We start from the raw sequence: 19,571 nt of genomic DNA, 5'->3' as shown, positions 1-19,571 counted from the left end.
ATTCTTTGTGTGGCTCATGATGTTGAACACATAAAGAAATCTAATCCTAGGGTTCTTAGTTGTGGAATGAAACATTTTTACATAATCATTTTAATATAACTAACATTAGTTTCAACTATTAAAATCTACCTATAGTCAAAACATAAGCAGGGTTAAGTATGGTTGTAGAATAGAATGTAAATGTTACCATTACTTGACAATGTAAAATTTGTATAACGTTTGTATAACATGGTGAAAGGGTAGGAAAAGACTTGAAAGGAAAAACAGAATAATATTATCATTGTCTAACATAGTGGGGAATCAGGGCTATTACTTAAAGTTGACATGATACAAAATAGACATTTGACAGGGGCATCTGGGTGGCTCAGTCAGTTAAACTTCCAACTCTTGATTTTGGCTCAGGTCATGATTTCACGGTTTGTGGGTTTGAGCCCCACACTGGGCTCTGCGCTGACAGCATGGAGCCTGCTTGGGATTTCCTCTCTTTCTCTTCCTGCCCCTACCCTGCTCTTCTCTCTCTCAAAATAAGTAAGTAAATTTAAAAAGAAAATGGAGATTTGAGTATATTAAAAGTAGAAAGATAGCAAAAGCTAAACAAACGGAGAATTGGAGGATAGTGAGATGCTGATTAAACATGGTAACAAAATTAAGAAACAACAAAATTTCAAAATGAAATTAAAATGCTCAAATTTACTTTAATAATCTTCAAGACCAGTGGCTATTTATAGACGCAGTTTTTCAAATTCTCTAATGCTCCTATTATTTACCAATGCATATATTTCAACTTAATATTGGGGAGGGTTACTATAGGTATTTGCTTTTTATAAACATCCTTGAGAAACTGAGGAACTCTATTTGGAAATCTTTATAAGGTATAACAGTTTTTCAAGTGTTTAGTGTATGTCAAAGTATGGTACCCTAATTTCCATTTTCTTGATTTCAGTTCCAGAAATATTGGCAGAAAAAGTAAAAAGCTGACAGCTGGGTATAAGGATATTACAAGATGACTCTAATTATCTAAAATGTTTCTTTTAAAAGAACAGTTGCTACTAAATATTTCATTGCTAACATTTGGTTGAAGCCATAGCTATGTGTATTCTATGGCACACTGGATCTGAACCTTGTAGCTGGTGGTTGATTTCCATCAACACCTTAAGGCTGAAGTCTACAGCAAGGCTAAACACATTTAAACTATGAAAATGGAGCTTTAAAAAATATGATGGAGAGGTGTCTGGGTGACTCAGTTAGTCTTTCAATTTCGGCTCAGGTCATGATCTCGTGGTTTGTGGGTTCGAATCCTGCGTCAGGCTCTGCGCTGACAGTGCAGAGCCTGCTTAGGATTCTCTCTTTGTCTCTCTCTCTCTCCCCGCCCCCCCCAACCCCTCCCTCCTTCCCTCCCTCTCTCTCTCTCAAAATAAATAAATAAACTTAAAAAAATATGACAGAAACCTACTTGAATACTTATACATATATAGATAACTTTTTGTCTTGTTGCAGAAAATGTTACCTACGTAAATGTCAGCTGAATTTAATTAAACCAGCATTTGTGGAAACCCCATCAGGTACTATAATATGGTTTCTGCAAAGGATACAAATAAGCATCACGAAGTAGAGCATACAGGGTTGGATGTGAAACAGGGACAAAGAGCTTAATATCCAGTAACCAGTTCTTAATCTGGAGGGATAGGTTTTATTTTATAAAGAGTATGATAAAAAAGTTTATTGAAACATCCTTTTTTATTTTTGAGAGGGAGAGAGAAAGAGAAAGGGAGAGAGAGACAGAGCATGAGTGGAGAAGGGGTACAGAGTGAGGCAGACTCGGAATCCAAAGGAGACCCCAGGCTCTGAACTGTCAATACAGAGCCCAACACACGGCTCAAACTCAGGAACCAGGAGATCATGACCTGAGCCAAAGTCAGACGCTTAACTGAATGATCACCCAGGAGCCCCTATTGCAACATCTTCTGCCCCAAACATGATCAACTGATAGGTGAGTGGAGGGGGATGCTTAAAAAAGGGATGTGTTTGTGTGTAATTTTACTATGACAGTCTACCTTTCCTGTAAGGACCAGAACCAGAAGAGAAGCCAGGTTATCTTGGGGGTGTGAATCTTAAGTCTATAAACTCCCAAGATGGGTAACTAAGCAAATACTTAAGACCTCATTTTTCTCACTGAAAAGTGGAACTAATCACTCCTCCCCCATCTTTACTAGATTGTTAATTACATGACATACATGTATTTTAGCAATTATTATGGGTCAGGCTTATGCTAGAAGTAAAAGATAAATAAAATGACATCCCTGACTTCAAAAGGCTTATCATCTATTGAGGAAGACAGATATGTAAATAAATAAGCAAAACTTAGTACAGTGTGTGCGTGCTGTAATAAAGAGGCTATAGGAAACAGAGGAGGGAGAGACAGACTCTGTCTAGGAGAGCTGAGTCCAGGAATACTTTACATAGTTTACACAGAAGCTCAAGGTAGTGTGCCAGGTCAACAGGTTATTGGGTAGGAGCAGCCATAGCAAAAGGGGCTCTGAGCAGCAGAAACAGGATGAGCTTGATGAGCACAGGAGTCCAGAAAGGCCTAGGTGAGCTGAGGCAGCTCACAGTGGCTAGACTGCAAGGTGTTCAGTGGGAAAGTACAGAAACTATATACAGAAAAGTGGGCTGGTGCGGAATTGTGAGACTGATAGTAAATTAATGAGATTGCACTTTATTCCAAGGTCACTGTTCCTCAAAATTCTGTCCTGGGATCACATGTATAGGACCAGGAATAGGAAGTCTTGTTAAAAATGCATGTTCCAGGACCAGAGATGCACTGAATCAGATTTTCTGGAGTCTGGGTAATTTACATTTTGGGAGGGGGGATAATTTACATTGTAACAAGTTCCCCTGGTGATTCTTATACACCCAAAGCTTGAGAAGCAGTAATGCAGGCCACAAGGAACTACTAAGCTTTAAGCAGATCAATTTTGTATTTTAGGATGAGTGATATTTTGGCAACTGTGTGGAAGCAGTGTCAATCTCTCCCCTGTTCTCTTCCACAGAATCTATTTATTATAGCACATTCATGAAATTCTGCTAGTTATTTACATGTCTGATAATTCTGGCAGCAGTGTGGAAAGTGAAAGTGGAGAGACTAGTTGGGGTACTTTAGTGATACAGGAAAGAACTAAAATAAGGCAGGGACTATGAGAAAAAATGGCAATGAAATCAAAAGCCATTTCTAAGAAAGAAATACCCAAGATTTGATGGTTAATTGAATTTTGGTGGGCCAGAGAGTTTGATAAAGTCAAGGTTAACAGAAATTCTTAGCTTAGCAAGTAATGATGTCATTAACAGAAAAGGATCATATAAAATATAATTGTGAAAACATTTTGAAGACTGGAAATCTGAGTGTAAGATATTAATCAGGTTCCTTTCTAGAGCACTTCCCACACTTCTCCTTTTCTTAACTTAGATGTGGATTATATTCATATCTCTTTCAATGTAAAAGTAACTCATGCTTATTATAGAAATTCATTCACTTAAAAACCGACTGAAAGATCTGGGACTCTGCCCTGTACCTACTTAAAATGCAATGGTGTACAGATGAATGAGGAAACAAAACAGTGAAAAATGCATCTGAGACAACCATTATTACCATTTCTTATGTACTCACAGGTTTTTTTTTCTATGAGTATTTTTTAGTTTATTTTTTTGGTTTATATAGTTGTGCTCATATAGTATAATGATTTTTATCTTGTTTTTTCACTTCAAAAACATTTTCTCAAATTATTGTAAATTTCTCATACACAATAGTGATCTATGACCACCTATTTCTATGGAAGATATAACTGAATACATTTTTACTTACTGAATACTTAAGCTGTTTTAAAATTTCCATTATTATATAAAAAACCATAAAATACCTAGGAATAAATCTAACCAAAGAGGTGAAAAATCTATACACTGAAAACTACAGAAAGCTTAAGAAAGAAATTGAAGAAGACATAAAAAGATGGAAAAAGATTCCATGCTCCTGGATAGAAAGAACAAATGTTGTTAAAATGTCGATACTACCCAAAGCAATCTACATATTCCATGCAATCCCTATCAAAGTAACACCAGCATTCTTCACAGAGCTAGAACAAATCATCCTAAAATTTGTATGGAACCAGAAAAGACCCCAAATAGCCAAAGCAATCTTGAAAAAGAAAACCAAAGCAGGAGGCATCACAATCCCGGACTTCAAGCTACAGTACAAAGCTGTAATCATCAAGACAGTATGGTACTGGCACAAGAACAGACACTCAGATCAATGGAACAGAAGAGAGAATCCAGAAATGGACCCACAAGTGTATGGCCAACTAATCTTTGACAAAGCAGGAAAGAATATCCAATGGAATAAAGACAGTCTCTTCAGCAAGTGGTGCTGGGAAAACTGGACAGCAACATGCAGAAGAATGAACCTGGATCACTTTCTTACACCAGACACACAAATAAACTCAAAATGGATGAACGACCTCAATGTAAGACAGGAAGCCATCAAAATCCTCAAGGAGAAAGCAGGCAAAAACCTTTTTGATCTTGGCCGCAGCAACTTCTTACTCAACATGTCTCTGGAGGCAAGGGAAACAAAAGCAAAAATGAACTACTGGGACCTCATCAAAATAAAAAGCTTCTGCACAGCGAACAACCAGCAAAACTAAAAGGCAACCGACAGAATGAGAGAAGATATTTGTATACGACATATCAGAGAAAGCGTTAGTATCCAGAATCTTTAAAGAACTTCTCAAACTCAACGCCCAAAAAACAAATAATCCAGTGAAGAAATGGGCAAAGACATCAATAGACACTTCTCCAAACAAGACATCCAGATGGCCAACCGACACATGAAAAAATGCTCAACATCACTCATCATCAGGGAAATACAAATCAAAACCACAATGAGATACCACCTTACACCTGTCAGAATGGCTAACATTAACAACTCAGGCAACAACAGATGTTGGTGAGGATGCACAGAGAAACGATCTCTTTTTCATTGTTGGTGGCAATGCAGACTGGTGCAGCCACTCTGGAAAACAGTATGGAGCTTCCTCAAAAAACTAAAAACAGAACTACCCTACGACCCAGCAATTGCACTACTAGGCATTTATCCACGGGATACAGGTGTGCTGTTTCGAAGGGACACATGCACCCCCATGTTTATAGCAGCACTATCAACAATAGCCAAAGTATGGAAAGAGCCTAAATGTCCACTGATGGATGAATGGATAAAGAAGATGTTGCATATATATACAATGGAGTATTACTCAGCAATAAAAAAGAATGAAATCTTGTCATTTGCAACAACATGGATGGAACTAGAGGGTATTATGCTAAGTGAAATCAGTCAATCAGAGAAAGACAAAAATCATAGGACTACACCCATATGAGGACTTTAGAGACAAAACAGATGAACATAAGGGAAGGGAAGGGAAACAAAAATAATATAAAAACAGGGAGGGGGACAAAACAGAAGAGACTCATAAATATGGAGAACAAACAGAGGGTTACAGGAGGGGTTGTGGGAGGGGGGATGGGCTAAATGGGTAAGGGTATTAAGGAATCTACTCCTGAAATCATTGCTTCACTATATACTAGTTTGGATATAAGTTTTAAAATATAAAAAATAAAATTAAAAAATTTCCATTATTGTATATGATGCTGCAAAAATGAAATTATGGGATCAAAAGGTATGTTAATTTTAAAGGCACAAAAATTGCTGACTTGTTTTTTTCCAAAAGTGTTCAATCAATTTAGACTGCCAAAAGAAATATATGAACAAGCACATTTCATGGCATATTCACCAGCAACAAAACCATTAGAAAAATTTCCTGGTAACTCAAAAAGTAAAAATATATCACTGCAACTTAAAAGTTTCACTTCTTTGAAGATCTGTCAAGGAGAAACATTTCCCCATTTGCTTTTATTTTCACTTTAGTAAATGAACCTGTTTTCTCAAGTTCTTTGCTCATTCATGTACATTGAACTTGGTGCTTTTGAAAGCATTTGTAGGAACACCTTAAAATTTAAAGGTAAACATTTGGCTTTCTGCAACTGTGAAGTTGGAGAGATCCTGGCCAGGCCAAGGATGTTGGATCTTATTGGTCTCCCAGCTGTTCAACCCTTCCCTGGAGCCCCAATAAAATTATCTGATCCACATAAACAAATAGAGATAAACCTCTGCCTGCTACATATTTGCAAATTTCTAATCCCAGTTTGCACATCTTTAATTTATTCATTTGTACTGGGGGGAGGGAGGTGGGAGAAAAGGACAAAATAAATGGCAATGTTCTGAGTCAATGTAATAAATTTTCCCTTCATGAGTCCTTCCAGTTCTTTAAAGTTTGGAAGGTATTTCCCCATGCACATAAATTTTTTTTTAATTTTTAAAAAATGTTTTATGTATTTTTGAGGTGAGGGGGAGGGTAGGAAGAGGGGCGGAGAGGGAGGGAGACAGAGGATCTGAAGCAGGCTTTTGTGCTGACAGCAGAGAGTCTGACACTGGGCTCATGACTGGGAGATCATGACCCCAGATGAAGTCAGACGCTTAACTAACGGAGTCACCGAGGTGCCCCCACATAAAATATCTTTCTTAAATGAAACTAGCATAAGGATATTTACTCTTTTTCATCTAACTCTTCAATTTACCTTGAATTTATTTTGGTATATAAGATGACATAAAGATTCAAATTTATTTTGAATACTATTTACTACTCTCAAAAACATGCACTGAATGTCTTCCTTTTTCTGATTTCTGATGATTCTTTTATTATATTTAGAATATATATTTCTGGGATCTCAATTCACTTTCACCAACTTTACTATCAGTGCTATGCCAGTACCCTACTCTTTTATTTATTATAGTTTTACACATGCTTTGATATCTGATAGGGCCACAGGGTTATTAGCTCTCTGGCACTGTTCTTGGTTTTTCACCTAAGTTATCTCATTTTTACCTCTAGTTTCTTGGACAAAACTAAGAATTATCTTGTTAATTTCTCAAACATATTAAAAAAAATCAGAATTATGCTAAACCTCAACCTCTAAGTTAACTTGAGAAAAACGGATATTTGTTAATAGTTGGGACTTCCCATTCAGGCACATGATGTTTTTCTCCCTGCAACCCCCAACCCCCCACCCTGTGCGTATCCCAGTAATTTTCAGGTTTCTCCACAGGGGCTCACACATTTCTTATTAACATAATTTTATATTTTCTGTCCTTGTTATAAGCGACTTTTTCTACCATATTTTCTAAACAATTACTGCTATTATAAAGGAGAACTACTGAGTTTAAAGTATTTTCTTAAATCTAGTTACTCTACCTTCCTATTAATAAGTTCTAATAACTTCTCAGGTGACTCTTGGTTTTCCCAGGAATGCAATCATACCACCCAAAAATGGGATTGTAGAGCTTTTTTTTTTTCCCAGTATTTACTACTCTTCATTCTAATTCATTTCTTATTATATTGGTCAGAACATCCAGAGGAATATTATATAATAATGTAGTGATAACAGGTCTCTGAGTTTTAAACACTCATTGCTTCTCTAGTGTTTCACTATCAATTTTTACTTTAGCTTTTAGTTTGGTATGTTTGTTAAGGAAACTTCTCTTTATTTCTGGCTTTTAAAGGGACAAAAGGAAATTATTATTTTCTTTTCCATGTTTACCGATATGTTTACTTTCCTTATCAGATCTATTGACCTACATATTATAAAATTTCATATTTACCCATCTTTGCATTCTTAGATATTTGATAATCATAAAAGACTTAATATACTTAATTATTTTTATTTCTATTTTATTCATAGCTATTTGAGTTCTACATTCATAAAGTTTGCACAGGCTCATTTCTGGAATACAGCACCCTGGAAACATCTCTTTCAGTCACTAGCCATCTAGTGACAACTTTTCAGGCTCACAAAACCTAAGTGGCTTGATCAGTGTCATGTGGTTGGCAGGCAGGTTAGATATTCTGGTTCTGATCTAGAATTATAAGCAAATGTCCTATTTCAGTGCATCAACCCTTTATTCTCCCCCAATGTGAGAGAGAGCATCTCTTTTCAGCCCTTATCTTCTGGACAGCTAGAAAGACGGGCACATGGCAGCTCAGGGTACACTCTTCTAAGACTCTAGGGGAAGTTCCACCTCTCCACACAGATCATTCAAAAAGTGGGTGTTTGTACAAAGGGAATGAATATTCCATAAGGAGGTGAGAGTAACATGGAGATATGTTACCTTATTTATATATGTCCTGTCTTTTACTTTTTCCCATTTCCCTAGGTGAAAGTGTTAACAGAAACCTACTCAGAGTTTTCATAAAATAAATTCTGTGTAACATGGCTGAGTTTCCTTCAGCAAAATAAGTAGTTAATTCTTAACTTTAATTCCTAGGTTAATCACAATGACACAGTATGGCAATGAACGCTTGGTTAGTACTAGGGCAGTCCACGGTCATGTTTTGTTTTGTTTTTGGTTTGTTTTTTTCATTATGCATACCACCCCCTAGAAGAGACGAAATTCTATATATAGTTTTACACATATAAAAAATGTTTGAAAGTATGCTTAGTAATTCTTTAAAAGTAACAATGAAAAACTTTGAATAACTGTGCCAAAATTATAGATCCTTTGTAAAGCAATCCCCATATAAACTAATTATAACAATTCATGTAGTTTTAAAAAGTACATGGACTTTATTGTTTACTATCAACCTGGTGAATGAGAAATACAGACAATAGGATCATCAACTTGAGAAGAATAAGTTATGGTGTGTGACCATCAAGAGCAGTCTAAATTGCTAAAAGTTAAGAGGTGAGAAAACATAAACACGTATCTTTACCAAAAACTTAAATATGAATATTCTCATTTATGTAAAGTGCCAATACGATGATGCCACAAAAACTTGTATCAATGATGCCAGGTAGGTAACTTAGTAATTAAAAGCAAAGAATTAGAGACTGAACTCATGTTAAAATCAAAACACATGGTTGTTTTCCTTATTTTCACATACATGACTTGTAAGGTTTATACAATGTCCAATGAGTACAAACCAGGTAACAAACAAAATGATATATAAAAAGAGTAAATACTATATTTAATAAAGACTTCATAACAAGTATCATGGGTAAGTGAAATAGAAGCAGCTTCCAACATGACATAAGAATTCTATAAAAGTCTTGTAATATAGGGACTATATGACAATAGGACACAACTACAGACTTTAGTGCATGAGGGAGGACAAGGAAAGGAAATGACTGGTAGCATGAAACAAGTGCTACTTCAATGGCTATTGAATGCTATTAAGATATCTGCCAGGGATTTTGAGATTCCAGGAATTGACAGGGAAAAATCAATCCATGGGAACATCAGACTAGATGTGAAATATGTACATCCGTTTCTTAGTATCTTCTGCCCATCAATACCTCATTTCCATCAAGCTAAATCTCCATGTGCTAACTTCTTTTAGGAGTAGGTGTGAAACACAATTCAGATTCCTAGAGTTAGAATGAAATTTTAAGTTGTAATAGAACAAAAAGAACATTACTGCTTAGTAATCAAGAAACTTGTTAGAAGGCAGCCTTACTGTTCACTCTCTAGAGACTGGATCCATTAGTAAATCCTCAGAATGGACAAAATTCAATTCACTACATAATGTTAAAGCCCCCAAATAAACTGATGAATAGGACACAGTTTGTGCTCTCAAGGAATTTACAAATATTTGTCGAGTGTTTACTACCAACTAGGCACTGTCAAAAAACTTTAATGTATTAGTCATTTAATCCTCACTACAATGTTATGATGTAGGTATTGTTATCATCCCTCTTTTACAAACACGGAAATATGTGTTAATAACCCAGAGAATATTTAACCCAGACAGGGTAAATAACTTGCTTTAAGCTAAAAAAACTACTAATCTCCATAGTCTGGCTCCAGAGCACATGCTCTTAACCATTATGACGTATATTTTGGAGAAAGAAAAGAAAACTAAAGAAGCCTAAGTACACTAACTGTATTTTGTGAATATTCGAAGACTGTCCTGCCTTCAAATATTCCTACTGTCAAATTACTTACCTTCATTTTGATTGGGGAAAAAAATTATTTGCAGGAGAAATGTACTAATTTACATGCTTAATATTTATACTCAACAAAAAGACCACAGCATGATACATTTAACTGTTTTAGTCATCGTACATTAGTAGATACATTTAACTATACAATAATAGTGTCCATGAACATTATTACATGGCTGTAAAAATTACTACCTTTTATTGTACAGAATTAGTGAAATTGAATTTGAGGAAATCTGGAGTCCCATAATATCATTAAGAAACTTGAAAGTTGGTCATTTCTAGTGAACAGAAAATGAACAACCAATCTCCACACTATAAAATTACTAATATTCCAGACAGCTTTGAGTGTTGCTACCATTATAATTATCAAGACAAGTACAGAAGCTGCTTTGGAAAAGTCCTGTTCAACTTTTACAACTGCTATATAGTTAGAGAAAAAGAATACAGGGGTGCCTCGGTGGGCCAGTTAGTTGAGCATCAGACTTCGGCTCAGGTCCTGATCTCCTGGTCCATGAGTTCGAGCCCTGTGTCCGTCCGGCTCTGTGCTGACAGCTCTGAGCCTGGTGCCTGCTTTGGATTTTGTGTCTCCTTCTCTCTCTGCCCCTCCCCACTCACATTTTGTGTTTCCCTCTCTCTCTCTCAAACATAAACAAACATAAAAAAAAAAGAATACAAGTATCTTTCATAAATACTTTAAGAAGCTGCCTTTTGGGGTCTCAAATGCAACTGATAATAGCCATTAGATTTTAAGGAAATCTTCATATAGAAAATAACTTTAAAGTGATGTTACTATTGGGTGCCTGGGTGGCTCAATTGGTTAAGCGTCCAACTTTGGCTCAGGTCATGATCTCACGGTTCACGGGTTTGGGCCCCATGTCAGGTTCTGTGCTGAGAGCTCAGAGCCTGGAGCCTGCTTCGGATTCTGTGTCTCCCTCTCTTTTTGCCCCTCCCCGGCTCACGCTCTGTCTCTCTCTCTCTCTCAAAAATAAACATTAAAAAAATTTTTTTTTAATGATGTTACTATTAATATTTATAAATAAAAAAATGACAGTATCACACAGTTTTTCCTTTCTTTCCTGTCATGTGTGGTTTGATTTCAGATTGGACTTTAGTAGTTCTAGTTTCAATCTTTTCCCCCACAATTTTTCCCATTAATGACGACGTGCTCTATATTTGATGACATACCCTACAAACCTATATTATTCACAGAATAGTAGCTTAGCTGGCAAAAAACTTTAAGGTTTTTGCACTTGCCAAGAAGTTAACCTCCTCAGACTCCTAAGGAAAACACACACACACACACACACACACACACACACACACACACACACACCACTCACTTCACTCACTTTTTAAGCTAAAGGCAGTCAATTGTTTCAAAATGCAACAATAGTACTTTCAGGTCTAGACCTGTAATAAGTCCATCAAAAAAGTACTTGAAAAAGTACAATCTCTCAAAGAAAAATAAGGTACAGAAATGTGCTTAGCTTGTTGAAAAATGAGTACATACTCCAAATAACATCTCATAATTTGAACAGTTTGTTGGCTACAAAATATTCAAACCCTGAAGGTGAGTAATTTGAACGTTTATAGAAACAAATCAGTGGCATAAATACCAATGCTTTCCAATCAAGGACAATTATTTTTGTCATCTTTCCTTATATTTGCACAAAAAGGATATATCTAGAAAAAAGGCTTACTATGCCTCTTGATTTATAGTCCTAAGATTAGAACACATTTTCTGAAAAACATTTAGTGAGATAGGTCATCAAAGGAAATTGTGGAACATACCTTCCTAGAAGTCTTTAACAAGTAGGGATGGTGACCAGAGGTATTAAGGGTGCTGTGACAGGTTTGCTGGCCTTCATAACTCTGTCACCTGGTGTGCAATAGATGACCTACTCTCAATGCCTATCAGTCATTTAACTGCTCTCAATGCCAGTAACCAAAACAGCCACTCCTACAGTAAGTCTGATTCTACAAAATCCCTGATGGTTTCAGAAAGAAAAAAAATCTTTCCAGTCCATTCTTTTTCTGATGGCAGCTTGTCTATGCCACAGAATTTCACACAAGAGCCTTCAAATATGTGCAAATTTATAAGCAAGCAGACAAAAAGATTTTAGCTTCTGAAAATACAACAGACATGGACTATCCTCCCTCGAGAGAGTGGCTTACTCTTCCCTGAAATCAGAAATAGACTTTAAAATACTAGCAATATCCCAGAATTTTGGAATAGCAAAGAACATTAGATGTTTTGTAGGTAAAAGAAACAATTGTTGAAAGGTCAAGCTCCAAAACCAAACAGCTAGTTAACAGTTCAATACAGAGTCTAGATTTTAGATTCTTGATCCAATGTTCTTTTCATCATAACACACAGCCTCTCCTTAACCTATCAATCTTTGTTAAAATTATCTCTAAATAGCAATAGAAATCTGCAACTACTTAGCAACTTACAGAAAAGTGTTTCTGATATACTTCAATCCTATACTCAATAAATGATCAACTAAGACTGGCACAGAACAATTTACCTAGTTTTAGATAGTTTGAAGTATATAGCTACAAACATAAAAGAAAATTATTTTGATTCTCAATTATGATTCTACTGTGAAAATATCAATGCTTAGTGGCCAGTTATATCCAGGCACTATGCTAGGTGCCGAAGATAATAGGAATGAACATCCTGTCAAAAAATTTATGCTTAAAAATATCTTTATCATATTGTTTTAAATTTCTATAGTGCTGGTTTTTTTTTTTAATGTTTGTTTATTTTTGAGAGAGAGAGAGACAAAGTGTGAGCAGGCCAGGGGTAGAGAGGGAGACACAGAACCTGAAACAGGCTCCAGGCTCTAAGCAATCAGTACAAAGCCTGACTTGGGGCCTGAACTCACAAACTGAGATGATGACCTGAGCTGAAGTTGGGCGCTTAACTGGCTGAGCCACCTGGGTGCCCCTCTCTATGGGAAGTTTGTACGATGCACCTCTCCATTGAGTCTTACTAACTCCTGAGTTAGTATTCAGTTTGGCAAGAGAATTAAGATCAGAGTAGGATGATTCTATCCTGGTACAGCTTTTTCAAATCAAAACACTTGACTTTTTTTACACAAATATTTAAAATATGATGTGTACCAGATAGGTATGGTCTGTAAAAATTCTTACTACATTTTAAAATCCCACCTTTATTTCAAATGGCAATGCTGGCTTTGATACAAAGACTCCTTTGTAACAACTGCAATTATATGCTAAAGGTTACTAAAACTTAATCTAGCAATTTAGATAAATTATCAAGGTAACTACTAGAATACTACAGAAAAAATGAGTATTTAATTGTTGGGCTAAATATGAAAGGTGTTATTCTTGTATTAGATGTAAACTTAAAATAATGATTAGTATGTATACATTCTTCCTTAATAATTTTATGTAATTTTAGGGATCATTTAAATTATCTCATTAATTACATGAGTTACTTAGCAAGCAACATATTAGAGTTCCTGTCATCTCAATGCAGAAAAAGAGGCAAAAACTTGATATAATCTGCCTCCTCTCCCCCATACACATATATAAAGCAGCAGTTTGTGGCTGGAATTCAGTCCATTAGTCCTCTAGATCAGAGCTCTATAATCCACCCTAAGAACAGCTTCACCTTAATAAATATTAAACTTGAAAAAGCTCTAAGGTACCACATTTATTACAAATTTACAAATTCTTTAGTGGAACATTTTAACTTTAAACTCCCCAAACTATGATTTGGGGACAGGGAGAAGAAACACCTAAAAATTCCTTAACCAGGATCAATCAATCAGTTCATAGAAAAAAGGGTTAAATGTGAATAAGATACATAGCTATACAACATTACTGGTATATCTAAGGTCTAATAACCTTTTTTGAATGATGGAAATCTCAAGCCTTCAAGTTGAATCCTCAGACTTCATTCACTATGTGTTGCTTCAAATTTCTTTATGCCCTAACACTTCAGTTTCTTCTCCCCACAGTTTTCAGTTTTTATTATAGAATTTTTCTCCAAAATGGTAATAAAATTCACTTTAAACATAAACTTAAGGGAAAACTCAGGCATGCCAATTCGATTATATAAAAATAAGATCGGTATCAAAAAACTTTAGCAAAGAGATATTAGTACACTGTAAGGTTGCTCTCTATTACCAAATAAATCCTAAGATAACTATATAAAAAACATGGCTCCCAAATAAACAATTTCAGTCTGTTGATATTTGAAATTGCTACTGTGACATCAAGAACAATCTTATCTTCTGGAATTGGCCCTGACCAGAGGTATATTTCCTATATCTCCTAGAAATTACCAAATAATGATTCCTGAGTTTTAAGCTTTGGTGAACAGAGACTTCACCAAAATTGCTGGGTCTTCTTTTTATAAATCACCCTTAGTTTTAATTTGTCCCCTTCTTTTGGAGTGGTCAAGTCTGATTTCACTTATCTTTGTAGATGGTATAAGGTCACCAGACTCTCTCCTCCTTCAAATTATAGATGTATTGATAGTTTAGCATTTGATATCCTGTCATGATTGAAATTTCTAAGCACAATTATTTCCCAAGCTAACATGTGGGTATTTGACAGTCTAATGGGGTTCTAAGAAAATGAAACTAAAAGCCACAGTTGTTTTGGTCCCTAGTCACATCTGTAATGCTAGCACTCAGCAAAGTGGAAAACAGGATTTAATACATAAACTATGTCTTTCTGTTATCTAAGTCCACTCATGAGATCTAACTTCCTAAGGGGAAAGGAAATGAAAATTTATTAAGTACCTAACACAGGACAAAAACTCTTTTAGATCTATATTATCTCATTTAATTCAACAACAACTCTACTGAATAGTAATTACTCCTATTATGCAGATTAGGAAATCTGTCTAAAGTAATCCTGACAGCAACTCTAAGAGCCAGGTATTAAATCAAGGAGCTTCAGATTCCAAAACCAATTATTTTTAGTTTTTTGGTACTCATAAGACTTAAGGCCAGATCACTGAGTACCATGTAGAGCACCCAATACAATCTCTCTGTGTTACAGATGAGGAAACAGAAGCCCCAAAAGACTGAGACTTACCCAAGGACACAATGCTTGTAGTGAAACGGATTTGAATTCAAGTCTCCTGATTTCCTGGGCAGTTCTGTGCATAATAATAATCCTTATTTTTGTTTGTATGTGTTTGGGGTTGAGTCACACTTGATGTAATTCATGTATAATTTATAACATCTCAACTGTCTCTAAACGAAATTATATGTGTGGCAAGTTCAGGGATAGACACTTTTAGTGACCAAAGATATTAAATGTATTTAGCAGAAGTAAAAACTTAATTGGTGTTCATAAATTATTACATGTTGTAAAAAAATCTGTTGCCAATATATTTATTCAGTTAATAAGTGCCTATTATCTGCTGGCTACTGTGCTTGGCAATAAGAATACAACTGTATATAAAATAGAAAAATTCCCTATCCTTCACATAGAATTTATATCCTGGTAGAGGATACAAATAAACAGTCAATTATAATGCAGTGAGTCAATGCTATGACAGTAGGAATACAAGATGCTATGCGAACAGGAGGCAAGGATACCTAACCCAGACTAGACTTTTAGGAGGAGGAGGTATGAAAGATGAGTAGGAATCAGCTAGTTAAGGCAGAGGTATGGAGTGCGTGAATATTTCAGAAAGAGCATTTGCACATGAAAGCAGGGAAAGGTCAACGAAGCTCTGGGAGGAGAAATTAACCTAGAAAGACAAGCAAGGACCAAATCATACAGGTCCTTGGAAACAAGGGCTTTACAATTTTGTGTATTAGAATTACCTGGGGAACTTTAAAACAAACAAACAAACCACAGATGTCTAGGCTCCATTTCAAACCAATTAAATCAGAATCTCTGGGAATGAGGCCCTGGCACTGGTAGTTTAAAAAAGCTAACTAGAAGATTCTAATGTATAGCCAAGATTGAAAACCACTTTTAAAGCTATATAAGGAATTAAAAAATATGCTTATTACTGGAAATCATGAAAAAGGTGGTCTTAAGTAATTAACTTTTCTGGGCCTTAGTTTGTCTATCAGAAAGCAGGAAGAAGCAAGTTAGAGATAGTCTGATATAGTGAAAGGAGTCAGAAAACATTGGTTTTGTCAATGAATCTGTCACCTGACACCTGTATGACCTTAGATTAAAATGTCACTTCTCAAAGATAGTGATACTGCCTGCCTACAGGACTGCTGTAATTCAAGACAACACTTAAGAAAAGAGCTTAATAAATGGGCTAATAAAATAGAAACTAGAATATTCCAAGATTTATGCTGCCAAAATTGCACAATTTTAAAGGTCATAAATATTTTCACCAAGGATGAAATCTTGTATGATGCTTAAAGAATACATTTCATTCATTTAAAGAATAATGCCTACCTTGGAATTCAAGATATTAAAAAAAATAAAATAGGGAACTGATCCTTTTAATGCTATTCTAGTTGCTAAAGAGATCAAATGGGATTAAGTTAGCTCTTTTCAAATAAACAGATCAACAGAGCAAATGCCCTTTAATGGTAACAACAAATGTTTAAAACTCCTTTGTTCACTAAAGGGCTCTAATCATGAAAGCTACACATAAAGTAAACTGTCTTAGGAAAAACATTATTATGATCTACCTTATTATACAAGTATTTTATTTATAAATTTAGTGTTTTGTTTTTTTTTTTAAAGGAATACTTCTTTGGGATGGAGAGGATCTTATCCTCACAGGAAGGAAGCTCTGCCTCCAGAAGGACTGTTCCATACACAGAGCCAGGCAGTCACTTGTTCTTTTAGCCTCCCTTTTATACATATCCAGCCCATGAGAATATACACTTTCATGAAGTAATCTTTCAGTTCAAGTACAGTATTGTATCCAGTGATATCTCTTTCATGTTATATCTAATTTACTTAACATTTAAAAACTTTATATATATTAAAACAATTCTGCATTTACATGTGTGGTTTATTTTGAATTCTTCAAGTAAAACTGACAGAAATGCCTTTCAAACTTTATACTCATAGTTGATAGAATATTAACTTAATATTAATTTACTGTCTTGCTATTTCCCCCATGGAGCTATTACTATTATGATGTGCTATCATTTCTTTCAATCACCTATTTTGTGATTTTAATAGAAAACCGCTCCATTTTATAATGATGAAAATTGCACAAGAAACTTGTGAAAAAAGTTATGGATGAAATTTTAATTTTATCCCAAAACACAGGATGAGAAAACTTAAAAAACGAAACAAACACCAACACACACACACACACACACACACACACACACACACACACCCTACTGGGCCCTCTTCAGATAATTTTGGTTGATGACACTGCAGAACAGTTAATCTGATAATTAAAATTTTCCATACCATGTGATGTTTAGCTAGAGATCTACGCTATCAACCAGAATTCAATACTTCAGTTAAAAAAATCTTAAAACTTGAAAACACAGACATATTAACAAATTCTTACACTTGCAGTTGCTCTGAGGGCTCCTTAATAAAGACGTAAAGTGTTCTGATCTATCCAAGTTAAATTAGCAACATGGTTAACTTAAGTATTTCCAGGTCTTAACATCACACAATCCAGCACACAAGCAAATTTGTAATACCCGAAGAATCTATTTTCTAAGCAGGAAAACATGCAACCAATATTGCCCGCAGTGGTTCAAATGTTGGCCATTGAAATCACCCGACTTGAGTTACCAGGAGTTCATCTACCCAAGTTTTCTGGGGGTTCTCCCAGGCCTCACAAACTGGATTCAAAACATCATCTCACAAACCCATGTCCCGCATGTGCACAAAGTCGCTGGAATGAGGAAGCTTCTCAAAAACGAAATCACAACTCTAATTCATTAAAGAATATGCAGGCTGTTTTCTACAAAGCCCTCTCTTGTCGCGCTCCCCTTATCGTTCATATAACTATGTAAACAGTTCCCCCGTTATTGACATCTAAGAAAACAGTTTTCGATCCCCAATTCTGGGAACAAGCCACCATCACCACTATTCCTTTAGCATCCTAAAATAAACCCCTCAAGCCGCGGTCAAAACACTGGCGGAACGTCTGGTGTTTACATAGCCCAATCCTGGGCGTACCCTACCTTTCTGAACCACTTAGGAGCTATGAAGCAGACATCGCATAATAGACTTAGTAAAGACACAAATCACGAGACAGTGTCTCAGGTCTATGAATGAAAGATCCAATACGTTTGACTGTCTTGGTTAAAAGGGGGAAAAAAAAAAACAACCTCGGGAGGAAGGGTGGGAGGGGAACTGCGGGGTGGGGGGAGCGGTTTTCCTTCCCTGCCCCAGCCGGGCGATTTAAACTCAGCGTGAGGCAAACACGGGGTCGCCCGGCTGGCGGGGCCGGAGTCCTGGGGCATGACAGCAGCCCCTCTGGAGCAGCTCGCGGCTCCGCCAGGATCCCTCACGCCGCGCTGCTCGCTGCAGCCCGGCCACCCGCGGCGGGGTGGGCGTGCAAGGGTGCGGGGGACCGAGCTACCGCGACCGGGGCGGCGGCCCTTGGGTGCGTTTCCTCAGATTCCAGCCGCCCATCCCCAAAAATGAGAAAGGAAGGAAACGAGGAGCGAGGCGGAGGCCAGGGTGGAAAGGAGAGTAAGCCGCGAGCCCTCGCCTCTGCATCTGGGTGAGGCCAGCGGCAGGCGGGGAAGAGGGAGCGGCGATCGCTGGCGAACTCCGCCGCGGGCCGACGCTGGGAGACGACCCGTGGGTAGCCCCCGCCCAATACGACGGGCGCGCCGGAGAGGCCCCCACACCCACCCCGTTCCCATCCCAGCCGCGCCCGCTCCCAGCCATTCCGCGCTGTACTCACGCTCGGGGCTCCTCCAGGCTCCGCGGCTCTAACCGCATCGGGTCCCAGCCCCGCGGGCGGCGGCGGCGGCGGCGGCGGCGCCGAGGGAGAGGAGAGCGGGCGGCTCGGCCCCCGCCTCCCGGCCCCTCTCCCCCGCCGCTCCGGAGCTGCCCGGCCGGGCCCGAGCCCTGCCTCGCCGGCGGCCCCAGCCCCAGCGGCCGCGGCAGCAGCAGCCCTAGACCTCAGCGGCCGCAGCGGCGGCACCGGAACTGCCGCTTTCTCCTTCTAGCTCCCTCTCCTCTCTAGCCCCCGCCACACGCCCCCGCCCCCGTCTCCTTTCTCTGTCACCCTGTTTTTTTTCCTTTTGTTTCCAGAATAAACTTTATTGGTCTCTTTTCCGCTCACATCGTGTAAACAAACAACGAACTCTTCCCCACCCCCTCGACTCCCCCCCTCCTCGGGCAGAGGAGGGTAAGAGCTGAGGAGGGGCTGAGCTTACAATACCCCGGAAGTAGATGTGCAAAGGAGGGAAGTGAAGTTGCGGAGACCTGGAGGGGGCAGTGGGCAAATCGGGTAACAGTGTGCCAGTGCGCCTGCGCCTTGCTTTTCCGCCCGAAGTTCGGGTGTTTTGTGTGCC

The 19,571-nt window shown here is 37.7% G+C and overlaps 1 protein-coding gene across 1 annotated transcript in view; it reads right to left on the bottom strand.

Annotated features, from left to right (window-relative positions):
* PIK3CA (phosphatidylinositol-4,5-bisphosphate 3-kinase catalytic subunit alpha) overlaps nucleotides 1-19,257 on the bottom strand; it is an 82,344-nt gene extending 63,087 nt beyond the window's left edge. The window contains exon 1 of the mRNA XM_047875533.1: nucleotides 18,956-19,257. The gene's annotated coding sequence lies outside the window, so the exon portion shown is untranslated. The remainder of the gene's footprint in view (nucleotides 1-18,955) is intronic.
* Nucleotides 19,258-19,571: the final 314 nt, after the last annotated feature.

The sequence above is a fragment of the Prionailurus viverrinus genome, chromosome C2, assembly GCF_022837055.1.
Source record: "Prionailurus viverrinus isolate Anna chromosome C2, UM_Priviv_1.0, whole genome shotgun sequence".
NCBI lineage: Eukaryota > Metazoa > Chordata > Mammalia > Carnivora > Felidae > Prionailurus > Prionailurus viverrinus.
Note: the sequence above shows the minus strand (reverse complement) of the source record. Positions and strands in the feature narration are given on the sequence as shown.